At 36.7% G+C, this 21,091-nt stretch overlaps 1 long non-coding RNA gene across 7 annotated transcripts in view; it reads right to left on the reverse strand.

Annotated features, from left to right (window-relative positions):
- Window positions 1-21,091, reverse strand: part of LOC102121715 (uncharacterized) — a 212,297-nt gene that overhangs the window by 44,197 nt on the left and 147,009 nt on the right. For 4 of the 7 annotated variants that reach the window (XR_010582681.1, XR_010582680.1, XR_012426754.1 and 1 more), the window contains 2 exons: window positions 13,292-13,441; window positions 3,323-3,678 (listed from right to left, as the gene is read on the reverse strand). This is a non-coding gene — a long non-coding RNA (uncharacterized lncRNA). Of the gene's footprint in view, window positions 1-942; window positions 1,733-3,322; window positions 3,679-3,767; window positions 7,102-11,561; window positions 11,776-13,291; window positions 13,442-21,091 lie in introns of those variants that run through there. The other 3 variants (XR_010582679.1, XR_010582678.1, XR_012426755.1) reach the window with 3 other exon arrangements.

Below are 21,091 nucleotides of genomic sequence, written 5' to 3' on the forward strand. Positions count from 1 at the left end.
CCGTGAAACCCCCTTGAAGCCCCGTGAAATCCCGTGAAGCCCCGTGAAATCCCGTGAAGTCCCGAGAAACCTCGTGAAGCCCCGTGAAACCCCTTTTTGGCTTCTAACCTCCAGAACTCAAAGATAATAAATGCCTGTTAAGTTTCTAAGTTTGTGGTAATTTGGAAATGGAAATAGTCATTCAGTAACAAAGAAAATCAATACAGTATACTTCATCAGTTCTGGAAAATCTCAACTATTTTCTCTGCAAAGTTTTCCTACCTGATTCTCTCCATGCTTTATTCTTGAAATTGGTTTAATAAATTTTATGTCTTCAGCTTTGTCCTATATTTTGCTAAAATCTGTTATTTAATGTTTTTGTATCTTTGTTATGAGTTCTGTATAGTTTATTCAGATACGTTTTTACTAATGTTCTCTTTATAGGTATCTAATGTGCTCTTTAAAATATTCACCCAATTTTTTGTATGCTTACGTTTTCTGGAGTTCTAATCTCTTTTATTTTATCTCTATAGAATCCATTATATGTGTGTGGATAGATAGATTAGATATACATATCTACATAGGTAAAGATAGATAGATTAGATATACATATCTACATAGGTAAAGATAGATAGATTAGATATACATATCTACATAGGTAAAGATAGATAGATTAGATATACATATCTACATAGGTAAAGATAGATAGATTAGATATACATATCTACATAGGTATAGATAGATAGATAGATAGATAGATAGATAGATAGATAGAGATGTGGAGAGAGAGAGAGAGAGAGTATTACTCTGTTGTCCAGACTGGAGGAGCATAGCTCATTGCACCCCTGACCTTCTGCACTTAAGCAAGCCTCCCACCTCAGTTTGCTGAGTAGCAGGGACTACAGGCACAAGCCACCATATCTGGTTAATTTCTGTATTTATTGTTGAGACAGCGGTTTCGCTATGTTGCCTAGGGTAGTCTCAAACCCCTAGGCATAAGAAATTCTGCTGCCTTGGCCTCCCAAAGTGCTAGGATTACAGGCATGAGCCACCACAGCTGGCCTACATGGTCATTTTCATAATCTCTTCCTCTCTCTCTCTCTTTTTTTGAAATACTACTGACAATTTTATTTTTTGGTTCTTCAAACATACTAAGTAAATGAATTTTCATTTAATTCAATGTTAATTCTAACACTGTAGCCTGAAAATCTGGTTATCCAGTTTGTGTTTTAAAACAGTCCCACTTATGATTTCCCATTTATTCTAGCATTTTGCTATTTTGTTATTTTCTTGAAGCCTCTGATTTTTGGAACCTTATCTGTGTCAATGTTTTGAAACCTGGGCTTGAATTTAGCTATGCGTCACAGGAATTATATTTGCTTCTTTTCAATATTTATGAGTACAAATCAATCTAGCATTAGCTTATATTTTAGTTTGGGTTTGTCTAGAGCGGAATCCACGAAGATTTTTTTTTGATTGACATTTCAAACCTTCACAAAAGTGGGCTTGGACTGTAGTTAGAAACTTTGAGAAAGACATTTTCCTTCAGAACTCTGATTGAGAAAGGTAGCTATCTCCACCATCTACAAAGACGGTGTTTTGGTTGTGGTGGTTTTGTTGTTTTCATGTTGCTGTTGTTAACAGTGTTGACTGTGTCTTTTCTCATGTGGCTCAGCTTTCTGTGAGAATGTGTGATCAAGCTGCCCGCTTTGTGCTTCCACTAGGTTCTACATCACACGTGTTTCATGGAATCCTATGAAGACAAAAGTTCTGCGTCATTAGGTTGGGAGATGCCATCACAAGCAAACAGCAGTTTTAGTGTCTGTTTTTCTTACTAAATTCTCACTTTTATGTTGTTTATGACCCCAGAATATTTCTTTATTTTCTTGACACATCTATGCTTACAAAAGGACATTCTTCAATATTTCGCCCTGATGTTTTATTATTCTAAACAGGAATATTTTATGGAATGTAGTCCACTGAGCTGCTAGAAATATCTCCAAGTTTATGTGTTTCAAGCCAAAGTAGAATGAGAAACATTCTGAACTAGTTTCTGAAGTCTTTCTCTTCTAATTATAAAACTTAACAATTGTGATTGTGGATGCTGAGTCCTCTGTATTTAGTTTTTTCCCCCTACATCAAAAATTTTATTGGATGAAATTATGTAACCTCTGAGATTTGTCTCAAAATTATTTGAGTGTGGAGAGAGTGGGTGAAGTGTGGATGAAACCAGAGTGGACAGAGTGAATGGGTCAATGTCGAAGGTGGGTGATGGGTACATGGGGATTCGTTGCATTTTTCTTTCTCCTTCATGAAATAAATTCAAAACTTCCATAATAAATGGTTACAAATAAATGACACTTCTGAAATCCTACTATGAGTTCATGCTTTGGAATATACAGAATGGAATTCCTTTTCAATTTAGTAAATAGAATGAATCATCTTCAGTCTATTCATCATCTAATATAGTATCTGACAGAGTGCTTAGTGATTATTGATGAAAATGAACATTCTAAATAGCTAAAAACATTTGACAAACATGACCTTTTACAGACAAATATGAAAAAAGCTTGAATATAAAACACATTAAAAACTGTAATTATCCAAGATTAAGCCCTGAAAAGTAGAGCTGGACTGTTCCTTAACTTTTTAATCTTTTGATCTTAGACTTTATTGAAGACAAGGTGAAGTCATTACCAATTAGATAGAGGATTTTAGTGAAAATATCACTTAGGCAACTTATAAAAATGACTAGACATCAATTTTTCTATGGCAATAATTATCCTTAAACTTAGTAGAAAATGAGTAGGTTATCAAACATAACGAACATTGAGTAGATTATGTTCTGGTCTAAGTAGGTATTCTGTATTACTGGATGTAGATTGAGCTGCTCAGGAATGAAATGTATCTCAACGAAGCCTCAGTAATTGGTCCTATATTACATTATTCCCTTGGTACACATTGACTAGTAACAGTGTTCTATAGGAATTATCATACTTTATTTCCTATAATTATATTTTACTTTATATCTTGCTATTTAATTATAGTTCATAAGTGCTTTTCTGCCTGTTTGTTAAAACTTGCAGAATAGGGCATTTTACACTTAAAAAATAGCCAAACATTTGTAGCTCATACCTTTTCTTCAGCACATTTCACATTATATGATTATTGTTTCAACAAATCATTCATATCTTTTACTATTTGTTCAAGTACAAAATTAACTCTCATTACAAAAGTAATAGACAGAAGAACTACCTTGAATTTTTATTTCACTAACCTGGCTTTCCTTCTGAGCAGGCAAAACATAATTAAAGGTCAAACCTGGTTTAAAGTATGTTCTTACCTGATTGTTAGGCAGATCGTCTCCAGTGGATGAACATTCTTGCACTCTGAATATTTCCTGTAGGTGGTAGCTGGTTGCAAGAAAGGAGGTGGGTGGCTGATATGACTGGTGGATTTGGATTTTATGACACTTCCTCATTTCCAGGTAGCATTCTTTTCTTACATGTTGTTAACTGAGTATAATCCTCCTCCTGCCTCATGGGTGTGGCTTGTGCAGGAGTCATTGGTGACAGTTATCTATGTTTGGTGCCACTTGTGAGCTGCCTCCTTTCAATTTGGAGAATGCTCCAGGTGTGCTCCTTGGCTTCCCTGGTGTTGTGAGAATTCAGGGACCCCGAATGGAGGGACCAACTGGAGCTGCAGCAGAGGAACATAAATTGTGAAGATTTCATGGACATTTACCAGTTCTGAAATAATACATTTATAATTTCTTATGCCTGTCTTACTTTAATCTCTGAATCCTGTTATCTTTGTAAGCTGAGGATATACGTCACCTCAGGACGACTGTGATAATCGTGTTAACTGTACACATTGATTGTAAAACGTGCGTTTGAACAATATGAAATGAGTTCACCTTGAAAAACAGAAAAACGGCGATTTTTAGGGAACAAGGGAAGACAACCATAAGGTCTGACTGCCTGCAGGGTTGGGCAAAAAGAGCCATAATTTTCTTCTTGCAGAGAGCCTATAAACGAACGTGCAAGTAGGGAAGATATCACTAAATTCTTTTCCTAGCAAGGAATATTAATACCCTGGGAAAGGAATGCACTTCTCGGGGGAGGTCTATAAACAGCTGCTCTGGGAATGTCTGTCTTATGCAGTTGAGATAAAGACTGAGATATGCCCTGGTCTCCTGCAGTACCCTCAGCCTTACTAGGGTGGGAAAAAATTCATCCTGGTAAAGTTGTGGTCAGACCGGTTCTCTGCTCTCGAACCCTGTTTTCTGTTATTTAAGATATTTATCAAGACAATACGTGCACCACTGAACATAGAGCCTTATCAGTAGTTCTGCTTCTGCCCTTTGCCTAGTGATCTTTGTTGGACCCTTATCAGTAGTTCTGCTTTTGCCCTTTGTCCCGTTCCCTCAGAAGCATGTGATCTTTGTTAGACGCTTATTAGTAGCTCTGCTTTTTGCCCTTTGAAGCTGTGATCTTTGTAACTACTCTGTTCTTTCAGCCCCTCCCCTTTTGAAACCCTTAATAAAAACTTGCTGGTTTTGAGGCTCAGGTGGGTATCATGGTCCTACTGATATGTGATGTCACCCCCTGGTGGCCCAGCTGTAAAATTCCTCTCTTTGTACTGTCTCTCTTTATTTCTCAGCTGGCTGACACCTATGGAAAATAGAAATAACCTACTTTGAAATACTGGGGGTAGATTCCCCCAATACCCTGCCTCACACCTGACTTCACAAAGGTGTTGTGCCTTCCTCTGAATTCTGGCTGTGGCTGTGGCTCCCATTCTGTCCTTGTCCAAGCAGCACAGTTCTCATGCCTAACTACAGTCACCTTACTGCAGTTAGTAAAGTGTAACCCCAGTACGTTACACATAGGAACTCAGGGCAATATGGAAAGATATACCCCAAATCTCCCTCTCCTTGTCCATTTTACAGTGCCTCATGTACTTTGCAGAGATTGCTCCCCAGCTTGGTATATGATTGCCATTGAAGAAGCCACTAACCCAAGGTCTAAAATGTAAACCTCAGTTGTACAACATATTTCCCGCTCTCTGGGCATCAGGAAATTGAACTTCCTCCATCTCCTCCCTTTCTTATTCTCTTTCATGGCCTCTCAGTTTTTAAAAAAATTCTATCCATGTTATATCCTTACTTCTATGCTGTCTCTCTACACTATGGGAGTATTCTAAGGGCATGTATCATTTAGCATGGTTATTGATTCCCAAAGTTGATGAATAGGCAAAGAAAAATGCCAGTCTTTATCCACACGATACATGAGCTTGCACAGCTAATTGTTTTGCTGCAAAATCCATTTTGCACAGCAGAAACTTTTTATTTGTATTCCTTCTATAACGTTACTAATCTTCTCTTCAGGCAGATGAACTGCCTGGGGCAACTAGGCTTAAAGTGATGCATTAGTAAAGACATTTCGCAAAGGCACATTAATACTTCTCAATCTTTTTCTTTGTTGAATAACACGTGTTGCAAATCTGTTGTGGATCAGTTTTTGTTAAGAAAGTTCATACTCAAGAAGAGAAAATAAGAATGGAATAAAAAATGTAGAATAAGATAAACACTAAAATGCAGCAGAAATTTTTGTGTAACTTAGGCATTGTTATGCTCTCAGACCAAAAATGGAAGCAAGAGCTCTAAAGCTTCTGTAAAGACATCTGCCCAGCAACTGTCTATCCAACCTTGGACTCACATCTCCCTTATTATTGATCCTTGTGGCCAAGGATAATTGTTTCACTTAAAAACCTTTCTCTTGCTTTACTTCCCTGAATACATTCAGCATATTTCATTGCAATGTTCAATACCGAATAAACATTATTTTCTTTTCAAGAGCCTTTCTGTTCATTATTTAGGTTTGACACATATATGCAGTGTGTCACTGAACAGAAAACAAGTCTCTATTACTCTATATTTCATGAACCATTCACTTTACTACAGTAACTTTTTAAAATCAGCTGAAATTTTTTTCAATTTTCTAGTGCTACTCTGTCCAATACAGTAGCAACTGAACACTATTATGTGGCCAATAAAACTGAGAAGTGCTGAAGATGTGAAATATGCACTGGTTTTCAAAGGCTTAGTATAAAAAAGTCATGTGGAATATTTCAATACTTTTTATAGTATCTATTTGTTGGCATAATAATGTTTTAGATATTTGGGGCTAAATGAAGTATGGTACTAAAATTATTTTTATCTTTTTCTTTTACTGTCTTAAATATAGCTATCAAAAAATTTCAAATTACATATATAGCACTCATTTACAACTTGCATTATTATTCTACTAGATAGTTCTGTTCTAATGTATTAATTATTCCAACCATGTTACCTAAATAAAACCATGACTTTGCTGGGATGTGTTGGATAATCCTTTATGCAAACAAGACAAAGCATAACTGACATTTAAATAAAGCAATTAAGCAAAATCCTAAAAGAATAATCTTATTTGGGTGTTTTAAAGGAGAAATGGAATTAAACTTTTGATTAGTTTTTTTCCCCAGATGGCAGATTAGAGGCTTTTAGCATGCTTCATCCACTTGGCTGTAGCAAGATAATGCATAAAGATCAACTCTGTGAGGTTCAATTCAAGAAGAAAAATGGGAATAAAGAGGAACACACCCAGATGCTATGGAGGAGAACACTGGCAAACAACCCCCATGATGGTGCCTGGCTGATAAAAGCAGAAATCCGGGTATATGAATTTGCTTTCCTGGGCCAGCAGCCTGAGCCACCCTAGATCACGGAGCCACCACATAGATCATTGTGCAGCAGGGCTATCTCTGCTCCACATCCAGGCAGCTCTCAAAGGATTTGGAAGACCCATTCACCTGGTTCAGCAGCCTGAGGCATCCCACCTTTCCTGGACATAAATCATGGTGCAGCGAGACCTGCTCTGCTCCACACCCAGGCTGATCTCCAGGCATTCAGAGTACTTGCTTGGCTGGTTCAGCAGCCTGAGTTTCCCCATACCTCCTGTGCAGGGATCTTGGTGCAGGGGAGCCCTTTCTGCTCCGAGAGTTATCCAGCTATTGTTTTCAAGAAATCCATCTCACACATAATGGCACCCATAGGCTCAAAGTAAAGAGTTGTAGAAAGATCTATCACACAAACAGAAAACAGAAGAGAGCAGGGGTCACTATTCTTGTATCAGATAAAACAGACTTCAAACCAACAACAGAAAAAAACAGACAAAGAAGGGCATTATATAATGATAAAGGGTTCAATTCAGCAAGAAGACATAACTATTTTAAATATATATGCACTCAACATTGGAGAACCCAGATTCATAAAACAAGTGCTTCTGGAACTACAGAAGACTTAGACAGTCACAAAATCAGAGTGGAAAATGTTAATATCGCACTGTCAGCATTAGACAGATCATTGAGGCATAAAACTAACAAATTCTGGACTTAAACTTGACTCTTGACCAACTGCACCTAATATATGTATACAAATAGTCCACCCATCAACCACAGAATATACATTCTTCTCATCTGCCCATAGAACATACTCCAAGATTGACCACTTACTTGCACATAACGCAAGGATCAGTAAATTTTTTAAAAATCAAAATTATATCAACCATACGCTTGGACCACAATGGAATAAAATAGAAATCAATATCATGATCTCTCAAAACCACACAATTACATGGAAATTAAACAACTTCCTCCTGAATGACTTTTGGAAAAATAAAAAAATTAAGGCAGAAATCAAAAAATTATTTGAAATAAAAACAGAGATAAAACATTCCATTATCTCTGGGATTCAGCAAAAGCAATGTTAAGAGAAAAGGTTATAGTGCTAAACACCTACCTCAAAAAATCAGGAAGTTCTCAGATTAACAATCTAACATCACATATGGAAGAACTGGAAAAACAAGAAAAAGCTAACTCCAAAGCTACCAGAAACAAAGAAATAACAAAATTAGAAAACAAATGAATGAAATCTAGACCCCAAACTTTACAGAAAAATAAATAAGACCAAAAGTTTGTTCTTTGAAAGCTTAAATAAGATTGATAGACCACTAGCTAGATTAAGAAAAAGATAAAATCCAAATAAACACAATCAGAAATGACAAAAATAACATTAGATCCCACAGAAATACTAGAGATTTTCAGAGACTGTTATGATATCTCTACACACACAAATTAGAAAATCTAGAGGAAATGGATAAATTCCTGGAAACACACAATTTCCCAAGATTCAGTCAGGAAAAAATTGAAACTCTGAGCCAACTAATATTGAGTTCAAAATTGAATCAGCAATAAAAATCTACCAATCAAAACAAGCCTTGGACCAGATGGATTTATAGCCAAATGCTACCAGATGTACAAAGAGGAACTGGTACCATTTCTACTGAGACTGTATCAAAAAAATAAGGAGAGACTGCTCCCTAATTCATTCTATAAAGCCAGCAGCATTTTGACTCCAAAACCTAGCTAAGACACAATGAAAACAAAAAACTATAGGCCAATATTTGTAATGAACAAAGATACAAAAATCCTCAACAAAATACTAGCAAACTGAATTCAATGGCACATCAAAAAGCTAATTCGCCACAATGAAGTAGGCTTAATTCCTGGGATTCAAGCTTGTTTCACCACACGTAAGTCAATAAATGTGCTTCACCACATAAACAGAATGAAAAACAAAAACCATGTGCATGTGGTCATCTCAATAGATGAGGAAAAATCTTTTGATAAAAGTAACAGAAAGGTACAGTGCTTCTACAACCTTACTGGGTTTATGAATCACTTGGGGGTCTTGTAAAAATGTAGACTCTTATTCAACGCAGTTTGTCTTGAGTGGGGCCTGAGAGTCTTTATTTCTAGCAAGCTGTAGATGATGCCAACAGTGCTGGTGCTCAGTGTTTATGGATGATACTGTATGGGTCACATGGCTTGAGAAATAAGTCACTTGAGAGCATTTTGTACACATTGTTGTAGTGACATTAAGCCATGACTACTGTACTTAATCTGCAAAAACAACCGTAAACTATTCCCCTCCCATCAAGACATGGAGCCTGTTTTTCCATTCCTTGAGACGAGTTCACCATGTGATTAGTTTTAATAGAAAACAACAGCAATTTGCCAAATGATGAGATTTGAAAGGTTGTTTGTGCACTGGGACTTCTTCTCTCTTTGTGCTCTTACCTTCCATCACCCGCTAATTGCACCCGAGCTAGCCTGTTGGAAGATGAGAGGCCATGGGGAAGAGAACCCAGGTACCCCAACCTAAAGTTAGTCAGTCAAGTCCCAGTCAACAGGCTGCTAGCTGCCATCATCGTGAGTGAAGATATCCTGGCTTCACTCCAGCTAATTTTCCAGTTGACTGTAGATACCTGAGCAAGCACAGCAGCTCTCAGTCAACCTGATTCATACAGAAGATTTCCTCCACCAACACACAGAACCATGAACTAAATAAAATAATTGTTGTTTTAAAAATAAATAATAAATTTTTGATTAGAGAAAATTAAATCTGAAAATTTAAATTCAATTTTCTTTTAAATTATTTTAATGTCATTATACATATTTGTCTTTAAACAGGTATATATAATTGTACATAATTGCATGAATAATCAAATTATTTATCTTTTAAGTGCTTTTATGCTTCACTCTTCCTATCTTCATCAGCCTATCTTTAACTTCATCTTCACAGCGTGTCAGCAAAATGGACAATCTAATACGCAATTATATTGTATTTTCATGCTCAACTAATTATATATGTATATGCATATATTTTCATATAATGTATGTATATATTTGTTTATATATGTGCATATAACTTGCCATTTTGCTTTGCAATAAATGGGTTTTTATCATGCATACTTTTCTTAATCTTTCACTTTCCACTCATACTTTCTTGTTGACATCATTCCAAGTCAACTTGAAATACTATAATTTATTGTTTTTAATGGTTGCAGAGTATTCCAAGGTGTGAGTACAATGTAATGGTAATATATTCAAGTGTCCCTCTGTTGATAGGTAATTATATTGTTTCTGGAGGTTTGTTGGGGGGGATCCATTTTTTCTTTTCTTTCATCTTTATTTTTTGCTATTACAACCTTTTGTACTTCGACTTTTATTCCTATGGGAGATGTTTCCAGGAATGATATCACTGTCAACAGATTTATATCTAAGGCATACATGCAGACATGTTGTAAAATGGTATTAAATAAAGAGTGTTGTTTTGCATTTAAAAATAGTACGATGATTTGTAGTTCTGTGGTAAGGCTGAGGATACAGTAATCTGATACATATATGTGAATAAATGTGAAAAGAAAATAATACTGTTTTCAAGTTTCTTATTTGCCCACTTTAGTAGTTTTCATCTGGTTACATTTACTAAAAATATAAGCATTAATAACTTGTTAGGATTTTAGATGAAGCAATATAACTATGATATAAAGAGTCAATGTTTATTTTCTCCTTCAAATGTTTTCTTGGCAGTTATATTCCTTATTAGGATACATAAGGATATAAAAAACAACTTGTGGCCTGGCACGGTGGCTCATACCTATAATACCAGGACTTTGGGAGGCCAAGGCAGGTGGATCATCTGAGGTCAAGAGACCAGCCTGGCCAACATGGTGAAACCCCGTCTCCACTAAAAATACAAAAATTAGCTGGGTGTGGTGGCAGGCATCTGCAATCCCAGCTACTCAGGAGGCAGAGGCAGGAGAATCACTTGAACCTGGGAGGCGGAAGTTGCGGTGAGCGGAGACTGCGCCATTGCACTCCAGCCTGGGCGACAAGAATGAAACTCCGTGTCAAAACAAAAAACAAAAAACAAAAACCTGTGATTGTATTTCTTGACAAATCAAACCACCATATAAACTAGAAACTCATGTAACAGATTGCTAGTACTAAGTTGAGGTTATATAGTGTAAAAAATATATTTTCAAATTTATACAACTGATTGGAAATCTTTTCTGTGGCATCATGTAACTGGAAGTTTATGCAATGAAGGCAGAATGGATTCTGATTTACTCTCTTCTAACATGCAGTGAATTAACATGATGTAGTCAGTTACAGAGAAGTCATATGTTTATTACAAAGAAGAAGCAATAAAAATAGGGCAGTTGTAATTTTGTTCACATCAAGAATGGGAAATGGGTTCACATATATAAATTCTTTCACATATGCTATCAAGATTTTATGTGTGCAGAAGACACGATATCACATTCTTTTGAGGTTGTAATTCACTGTTGATTTGACCATATAGTCTAGTTATATCATTTCACCAAAATAATTGTTCTTCACTTATTTTGAGTTAATGGATTTGAACATTTATCTCACATTTCACTGTTGTTTCTATAACAAGATAAACTTCCTACTTATAAAATTAATGCTTGCTTATGGTAGAACATTTGGAAAATGTTAAAAAAAAAAAAGTAAAAATTAAATACTAGAAAGTAAAAAATGTGGAAAAAAACACAATGAAATAAGCCTCAACTGTTATCATCAAATAAATATGGAGACACATTTTTTATTTATAGAAATTACATAGCATAAACTATTTTAAAATGTTTAATAAATTGTCACGTAACTCATACCTTAGGCAACATAGTTTTGTTTTGCTACATTGTATTTCATACACTGACAAGCCAAGAATGCCAAATCACCATTCCATTGGTACTGTCATGTACAGGTGACAAACGTGATTCTATCCATGTCAGCAGATTGGAGATTGCAGTTCTTCAAACCTAAGTGTTAGGTATCTCAGAGCAATATGGATTGCAGACAAAGGTAGATTAAAGTGCTATTTGCCTAGAAACAAAAGATTTTGTTGGAATAAAGCATAGTCTTTAAATCGTCTGAGTCAAAGGTTAATGTGTGCAAGTTTCTGGGCCACACACTTATTCAGATTCCTTTCAAGTCCCTTTACCCAGGCTGGAGTGCAATGGCGCGGTCTCCGCTCACCGCAACCTCCGCCTCCTGGGTTCAAGTGATTCTCTTGCCTCTGCCTCCTGAGTAGCTGGGATTGCAGATGCCTGCCACCACACCCAGCTAATTTTTGTATTTTTAGTGGAGACGGGGTTTCACCATGTTGGCCAGGCTGTGTTATTACTATTACTTTTTTTTTTCTTAAAGTTGGTTATATAAATTAATTAAGCTGCAGGCCCCATAAAACCAGAATCTACCTCTGGTATCAGTTAAATATTTCTATTTTTCCAACATTTTAGCCTTAGAAAACAATGCTGTCAATCAAAAGTATCTTGCAAACTATGAAAATATTAGTCTTCTCTGATACAAGCTGCATAAAGCATCATAAAATGCATAAATAAATTTTGTAGGAGATCTTCTATTATATAAAACCAATAATTCATTTAAACATACTATTTATATTTTATCTACTTTGTTCCTTTTTGCTTAAAATTTTCCTTGAAAAGAGGACATTTAAAAATTAAATAGGTAAAGCATTTGCGTTTAATATGCAAGCCCCACTTTTGTATTCATTTTCTCATTCATGTGTTAATTATGGACATCTATGCTATGTGAAACAAAATGCTAGACACAGTGCTTGTCAGTTGACCTATTACATTACATCCCCCACTTGAGGGATCAGGAAATACTATTTTTCTAGCTCTATTTCTCCTATGTAGATTCCCTGAACTGTCTACTTGAGTTTCATTTTTATTTTAGTGATTCTTACATGCCCTCACTCAGTTTTTTTAAATTTCCTTCCTAACCCTGAGTTCATTCTCTGGAATGAAAAAATTATATTAAACTCCTCCATAGTTTACAACTACCGCTTTACAAAATCATGAGAGAAATCTGAAAAAGAATGTGAAGTAAAAGTTGATTTGTGGCAACTAGAATGGCTGCTTTACCCATGCAGTCATTCACTAACCAATAAATAAGCAAGGCATTGTAATCTTTAGGAACGTGAGCTTTCAAGTTACATGGGAGGCAAAATCCTGGCTTTATTGATAACTAAAAATTTGATCCTGGACAAGTTAAGTCCTTTAAATTAAGTTGCCACATCTGTAAAATAACATTTTGCGTGTGTGTGTGTGTGTGTGTAAAGTCGTAGAGAAAATATTTCTATGTTTTGGCACAACTATGCCTTTCTACACAGGTTTTACTGAAACTTGAGGTCTGAATTAAAAACCAGCCTTAGAAGTTAATCCACGACTCTAAAGATAATGAGAACTCCCAAGAGGCTCACCCACCTCCCGAGTTAATGCATGGACATTTTGAGGGAGGTGGCAGGGGGTGCAGTGCTGAGACACAGGACCATGGAGGCATCTCTTAATTGTGAAACTGAAGACATAGGACTTACCATGTTTGCAAAACAGACTTTCTCAGAAGGGAGAAGAGAGGTTGCCTCAGTCCCCACTATAAGCAGACACAATTCCTTTTTTCCATTCCTTAATTACCAGATAGACTTGGTGTGTTTAAGATATTTGACCTGGCTTTCATCACAATGTCCCTGGGAGAAGAACAAAAGCACAGGGGAATCACATGCTTGTTTTTTGCTGCAAGTCATAAAAAAAAATTGTCACTGGTCCAAATACCTTGTGGGTGCATTTAGGAGAGAATCAATAAAGATGAATATGAAAAACCTAACAGTGGGTTGTGATGATTAAATATTTTGATACAGGACAATGTTATCACACTGGTACACACTAAGTTCTCAGTTATGGTTTTCTACTCTTACAACTGGCTTCTTTTAAGCTCCTGTGAGTGAAAGGCCATCTTCCGGTGCTATGTCACAGTACAACTGATAGAAAATTGAAAAAAATGACAGGATTATTAATAGTTGTCCACATTCTTTATATCATTTCATAATGCATTCATGAGGATTTATAGAAAAATGGCTATCAGTCTGTCATTGATCGAGACAGTAATTTTTATCTACTTATTTTCACAAACCTGGGTGTTTCTCTGTGAGACTGTAACACGGGTCATTTAATTGCCGGTTTTAATATTTACAGGTATAGAGATATCGAAAGCAAGTTAACTTAATTTCAGACCTTCATGTTACAATTGTTTATATCAATAACATATGCCAGCAAGAATAGTAGCAACCTTTTCTTAAGATGTAACTCAAATCATTAAAGTACAAAGGGAAAATATGGGACAGTCATGCACAGCTGTTGTTTAAACACAGAAAGAAATCACATTAGCAATCAGAACATTTTAACATCTAAAAATGGTTCCACGATAAATTTAAACACTTCTTTAAATACCCCATGCCTTTCAAAGTGATAAAAGATAACTTAAACAAATGAACAGTTAAAAGAACTTTGGTTCTGAATATAGATAATCACAGCTACACCAAGAAAAAAAATCCTCAATTTTTATTTGTAAATAAAATAATCAGTACAGTTCTAACTTAGGCATATGAAGTAAAATAAAACTCAATCTTCAATTCGACAACTGAGTGTCTAAATGTAATCTCAGTCCTACAGGGAATACCATGTTTTTCTCCTCGAAGATTCAATCTCGGCTGGTGGAGAGGTCAAACCTGATGCTAGCACAACACAGGTAGAAGTGGGAGGGTTTCTTGTCCTTGATGTCACAGGGCCCAGCTGGCCTCCACTGAGACAGTCATTGGCTTCTTTTAGGTTTTGGCCATTTATCATTCGGAGTGGACTTAGGATCTCTTGAGGATCTGTGACCCTTTCTGCCTCTGAGGAAAGAGTGTTGTTTCATAATTCCATGCCACACTGCAACCAGGAAATTCTGTCCATCTTTCTGACTCTTACTTAATTGCACTCTAAGCTATGAAAACTATTTTGTTGCTCTTGTACACTGCTGGGTTAAGGTGGAATATTTCAGGCCTGCTTTTGGTCCATCTTTCTGAATATAAGCCCATGCCATTCCTCTGTAAGCTGTTCACCTCCCCAGGACTCCATCTAAGGCGTTACACACATAAACACCCTCCATTCTCAGACCCCACAAACCTTTTTGTCCATTTCAGCTCTCCTTCCTCCCCACCTCCATTTCAGGGCTCTGTTTTTTACGACTGCACCCAGTCTACACAATTCCCATTGGCTGCTGATTCTCTCCCTTCCATCAGTTTGGATTTTAAATCAAAATTAAAGTTGTTGACACGGTCAGAAGGGATCCCTTTTAAGAGTTTGTAGGTGTGTTATTCCTTTTTCACATTGCTGATAAAGACCTACCCAAGACAGGGAAATTTACAAAAGAAAGAGGTTTCATGGACTTACAGGTGCACAGGGCTGGGGAGGCCTGGAAATCATGGTAGAAGGCAAGGAGGAGCATGTCACATCTTAAATGGATGGTAGCAGGCGAAAAGAGAAAGACTTTGTGCAGGGGAACTCCTCTTTTTAAAACCATCAGATCTCATGAGACTTACTCACTATCACAAGAACAGCACGGGAAACACCTATCCCCATGATTCAGTTATTTCCCACCTGGTCCCTCCCACAACGCGTAGGAATTCAATATGAGATTTGGGTGGGGACACAGTCAAACCATATCAGTAAGCATCTTTTTCTATTTTATTTCTCTCATATTAAAGGAAAAATTCCATTGTCCTATTTTGTTTATATTAGTCTATACAATCCTTTTTCTTTTTCCCATGCATTATAATATACGGGCTTTTAAATATGAACAGCAGTTGAGAGAAATCGTCCTCAGGTGAACCCTGAGCCTCCCAAATGACGTGTCAAGTATCAGATGCCTGCTGTAAACCCTAGACTCAGGGGACCCTTCCCTTGAAGTCTCTTCTGGTTTTTCTGTGATACCTTCCCAGAAAGCATTCATTTATTTCTCCTGTCAGCTAGAATCACTAGAGTTTTAAATCTGTGAATTAAACATGACTGATGCTTCTTTTCAGAAAAGATAAAAACTATGCTAAATAACTCTGCCATATTTCATCTCTGAGACTTTAACAGGATCAAGTCCTGGGGAGGGAAGTGAATTATAAGTTTGGTAAAATGCCATTTGTTTTAGAATCTCTAATTTACTTCATTTGATTGTGGAGTTTCTTTCCTCCCTTAATTAAGAAAATGAATAGAAAACTACACATTTTAAAATGTATTTTTCAGAGTTTTGTCCTTTAGGAGAAACTGGAAATAAAATAGTTGTCCACAACCTCTAGTTTTACTAATGAAAATGAATCAATTTTCTGGTTTCTGGTAGTTTTTTTCTACCAGAAAAATTGTTGAAAATTGTTGTTTGATTATCCATTAATTTTTGATGAATAAAATAATTAAGAAGTTTCACTTTGCTTTAACCAGAAATGTTCACATCTACCTTACTCGAGTGGTGAATTGACGTGGTACACAGAAAACTTTACATTGCAATTTTCTATTAGTAGCTTCACAGTATTTGTGCTTTCCAGACAGTTATTTTCAGGGGAACTTTTGTAACGGCAGGATCTTGACTTGTTTCAAAATAGTTGGTTTGACCAACATTGACTGATACTAACTAAAGAAAGAAAAGAAGGAAGAAAGGTGGAGAGAAGAGAGAGAGTATGAATAAATAAACAAAGAAACAAGATAATACACTTTAAGAAACAGCAGCTGGAGATTTGGTAGTTCTTCTGCTACATATTCAATAATTTATAAAGAATTTATCAAGACCTGCATTTCAGGTCAGAATACAGTTACTGTTTTCTTTTTTTTTTTTTTTTTGAGACGGAGTCTCGCTCTGTCGCCCAGGCTGGAGTGCAGTGGCGCGATCTCGGCTCACTGCAAGCTCCGCCTCCCGGGTTCACGCCATTCTCCTGCCTCAGCCTCCCGAGTAGCTGGGACTACAGGCGCCCACAACCGCGCCCGGCTAATTTTTTGTATTTTTAGTAGAGACGGGGTTTCACCGTGGTCTCGATCTCCTGACCTTGTGATCCGCCCGCCTCGGCCTCCCAAAGTGCTGGGATTACAGGCGTGAGCCACCGCGCCCGGCTACTGTTTTCAACACATCAGACAGCAGGTGAAAAGGACATTAACTCTGAGAGAAAAGAAACAGACAAAAGAAATCTTATGAGTCCTTCAGATTTGTGTTTTGAGAAAGCTTCCAGGCAGTGGTATAGGAAGCAGAAGCCCAGCGGACACATTGAGTTGAGGAGAGAGAACTGAGAGACCAAGGAGACCACAGTGTCTAGGTGTTACAGAAAACAAGGTGGAGGAAGAAAGAGCCAGAGGGGCGAATTCCAGAGGGCTGCAGAGGATTCCGCTGAGTATTCATCTGACCAGCAAATGCGTGTGGGGAAAGGACTTGTGGCCAGGGAAGGAAGCCACTAGGAAGAGAATTAGCAAGGGTGATAGAGCCCTGCACTTACACAGCGCCGTCAATAGTGCCTGTTCCTGCCAGCCAGAACGGAAATCCCATGATTCATGGGACACTGCATTGAGTTTGCAGAAAGGTCTTGCCTCACTAATGGAAAAAAGTTGGCTTTAGACTCAGCACTGTCCTGTTCCTGCCTAACAGGTATTAAAACCAATATCTGAAAGGATCAAACTGTTTATAAGCAACTTACGTCCCAGAACACAGGTCAATAATAGTAGTTTAAAATCCTCCAGCCCTGAATAAGGTAAAACTCACAACTTCTGGGACCCAGTAAAAAATTACTAAACATGTAAAGAAGCAGAAAATTAACAGCCATTAAAACAGTTATTATAACTGAATTCTATGTGTTACGAAAGTTAAGTGCAGAGAGAAAAGATGTGAAAAAAGCCAAAGTAATATTTGTACAAACTGCAATGTCTAAGATACAAAATGCATTGCATTATAACAGATTAGACACTGTAAACAAAAAGATTAAAGAACTTAACAGCTAGTGACAGAAATTAACTGAAATGAAACACAGAGAGAAAAGACAACTATTTTTCCCATTTTAATCCTTTTTAAGTATACAGTGGGGTGCCATCATTTACACATTGTTGTGCAACTGTGACCTCTGTTTGTCTCCATAACTTTTTCAGCATCCCAAACTGAAGCTCTGTATCTGTTAAACAGGAATAGTTCATTCTTCTGATCTCCCTACCCCCTGTTAACCACTATTCTACTTTCTGTCTCTGTGAATTTGACTATTATAGGCATCTCAGGTAAGTGTAATCATGTAATATCTATCCTTTTGTTTCTGGCTTATTTTACTTGGCAGAGTGTCTTCAAGGTTCACACATATTGTAACCTGCATCAGAATGTCATTCATTTTTTAGGACTGAATATCATTCCAGTGTTTGTACATAGCACATTTGGGTTCTCTATTCATCTGTTCGTGGACATGTGGGTTGTTTCTACCTTTTGGTTTTGGTGCACAATGCTGCTATGAACATGAGTATACAAATGTTTGTTTGAGTCCCTGCTTTCAACTTTTTGGTGGCATATGCCCCACAGTGAAATTGCAGGGTTATGTGGTAATTCTATGTTTAAATTTTTTAGGACCTGCCATATTGTTTTCTATAGAGGCTACACCATTTTACATTCCCACCATATATACACAAGAATTTCAGTTTCTCCACACCTTCATCAAGACTTGGTGTTTCACATCTATTTGATTTCTTTTCAATGAATGGCGCTGGAACAATTCAATATCCACCTAAATAATAATTTCAATCAATACTTCAGACCAGGAGCAAAATTAACTAAAATTAATCATAGATCAAAACATAAAATCTAAAGCTATAATACTGTAGCTGGTATAATAATTCCCTCACAAGCCAGGAAATGCTTCTAGAAGCTGGGAATGACCCTCAGTTGTCAGCCAGAAAGAACTTGGGGATCTCAGTCACATAATTGCAAGGAATTGAGTTCTGCCCACAAATCAATAAACAAGGAAACAGATTCTCCCCTACAGTCTCCAGAAAGAAACACAGTCCTGCTGACTCCTTGACTTAGCTCAGCAAGATCCATGTTGGACTTCTAACTTAGAGAACTGTAAGATGCTTAAACTACCAAATTTGTGTTCATGTGTTATGGCAACAGAAGAAAACTAACACACCATACTAGTCAGCACTCTTACTCCTGTATATTTATTTACCCAAGAAAGATGAAACATGATTTTCACAAATAGCCTATACATGAATGTCTATAGTGGCTTCATTCATAATTGCCAACAACTGGAAACAAATGTCCTTGAGCTGGTGAATGGGTAATAACTGGGGCATAGCCAAACAATAGAATACCATTCAGCAATGGAAAGCAGCAAAGAAACAGAAGGTGTGATTGTAAGATACCTTAGTTCATTTAAAAGACAGAAAGCTAATTAGTTTTTTTTTCCTTTTAATAATTGGTGACACAAAAAAGTCAACGCTAAACAGATTAAATATTCTGGTGAGATATGAAATCTCTGCTACCTATTACATGAAAGGTAATTAATAACCTTTATTACTCATTGTTAAGAACTCTGAGCTCAGTTTACAGTTTTAACAACGCAAAACAAAAAAGCTAAATTCTGGTTTTGAATTAGTCACATATTTGGTAACAAAGTTTCACAAACATTTTAATTCTTATGAATAACTGAGCCAACTTTGGCAGCATTTAACGTGTCATTTCTTTTCAGTTTCATTATTTAAAGTTGTTATAAAGGAAAGCAAATAAACATATCCTGTCTGTGTACCTTCTGCAACTTCTTTATCAATTTGGTCCTTGTCACCACCCTGCTTTATTCTGGGAACACCAAACCTTATGACAAAAGTACTTTTTCTCTTTTGAAGAACAAAACCCATCTTAATAGACTGCATACATGGCCATATGTCTCTGTCACTATAGCTTCTAATATAGTCTCAACCATCAATAATAATTATAACTTTTACCCAAAACAAGTCTTTTACAGTTTACAATATAAAACTAGTACTTAGATACTTGAGCACTTTCTGTAATATACTGTTACCAACAAAGCTGGTCCCCCAAAAGTTGGGGGCACCTGTTTTGTGTCACAAAACCAATACACAAAACCAGAAGTGAGTGTCAAGAAGTATAGGCTTTATTTGATGGCCATGGAAATGAGAAGGGAGCCATGACTCACAAATTAGCGTCTCGACTAGTGAGGAGTTCGGGGTTTCACTAATGAAGGAGCTGGATATTAAAAGCAAGAGAAAGCATATTCATGTCTTTTCTGGAAATGGGTGGGGAGCTTCTCAGAACTGCAGTGCTGCCTTCCTTTTTGCCCTTTTATGGCTTCTTCCAGTCATTGTCATGGTGATTGCCAACTGTGATGGCACCAGTGGGGGTGCTATTAAGCATGGAAATGAGATTACCATGAATCCTGAGGTCTTCTTGAAGTTGTCTGGGTGACTATCATGATTCTAGTGTGTCTCAGCTAGTTTGGTTACAAAGGGAACTTTTTATCACAGATGTCCTGTTTCTTAAAGACAGGCAGGGTAGAAATTCAACTATGTCACATAGGCATGACATCGGGCAACAAGGCTATCATTTTACAGACTAGCAAAACTTCTGACACTGATTATGCAACCCTCTACACCTAGGGATATCACATTTACACCACGTTTAGTTACAGGACCCAAAGATAGAGTCACTTTTTAGTGGGTGTAAGAAAAAATGTGCGTGAGCTTCATGAGAAGCATTTTCTAAGAAATGTGATTTACTTAGTTCCATCAGATGAGTCCAATGGGCTTCTTCGTTAAAATTCTAAAATTATTAATGTGTAATTTTAAAATATGCTTTAAAAATGACATTTATAAAAATAAGATGATCCAATAGAACATGATGTGAGAAAAAAAAAGAGATAAATATATGTCGAAAATGTATTAAACTCATTAATTAAGGGCACTAGTAAGATATTATGACCAGTTCAAAAAGTAGTTGAGAAACTAGGTATAAATAGGCAATGATAGGATAAAATTATTGGGTCAGATACAGAACTGATTAATGCCCCTAAAAGGCCATATATATAACCTTCAAAGTTATCTCCAGAGAGAAATCATTATCTCTACCAGACAAAACTCTACAAGTTGAGATGTAACTTAGTGCAAGACCTTTAGTCAATAAACAACAGGGAATTTAACTGTGCACATTCCCCTGGCCTTCAGCTTTCATGTGACGTTAAACGAATGTACGACACACATTTTTTTTTTTTTTTTTTTTGCTGTATTTCCACATTTTGGACAACACTTATGCATATTCATACCACTACTCCAGCAGCTGCTGA

The sequence above is a fragment of the Macaca fascicularis genome, chromosome 17 (genome assembly GCF_037993035.2).
Source record: "Macaca fascicularis isolate 582-1 chromosome 17, T2T-MFA8v1.1".
NCBI lineage: Eukaryota > Metazoa > Chordata > Mammalia > Primates > Cercopithecidae > Macaca > Macaca fascicularis.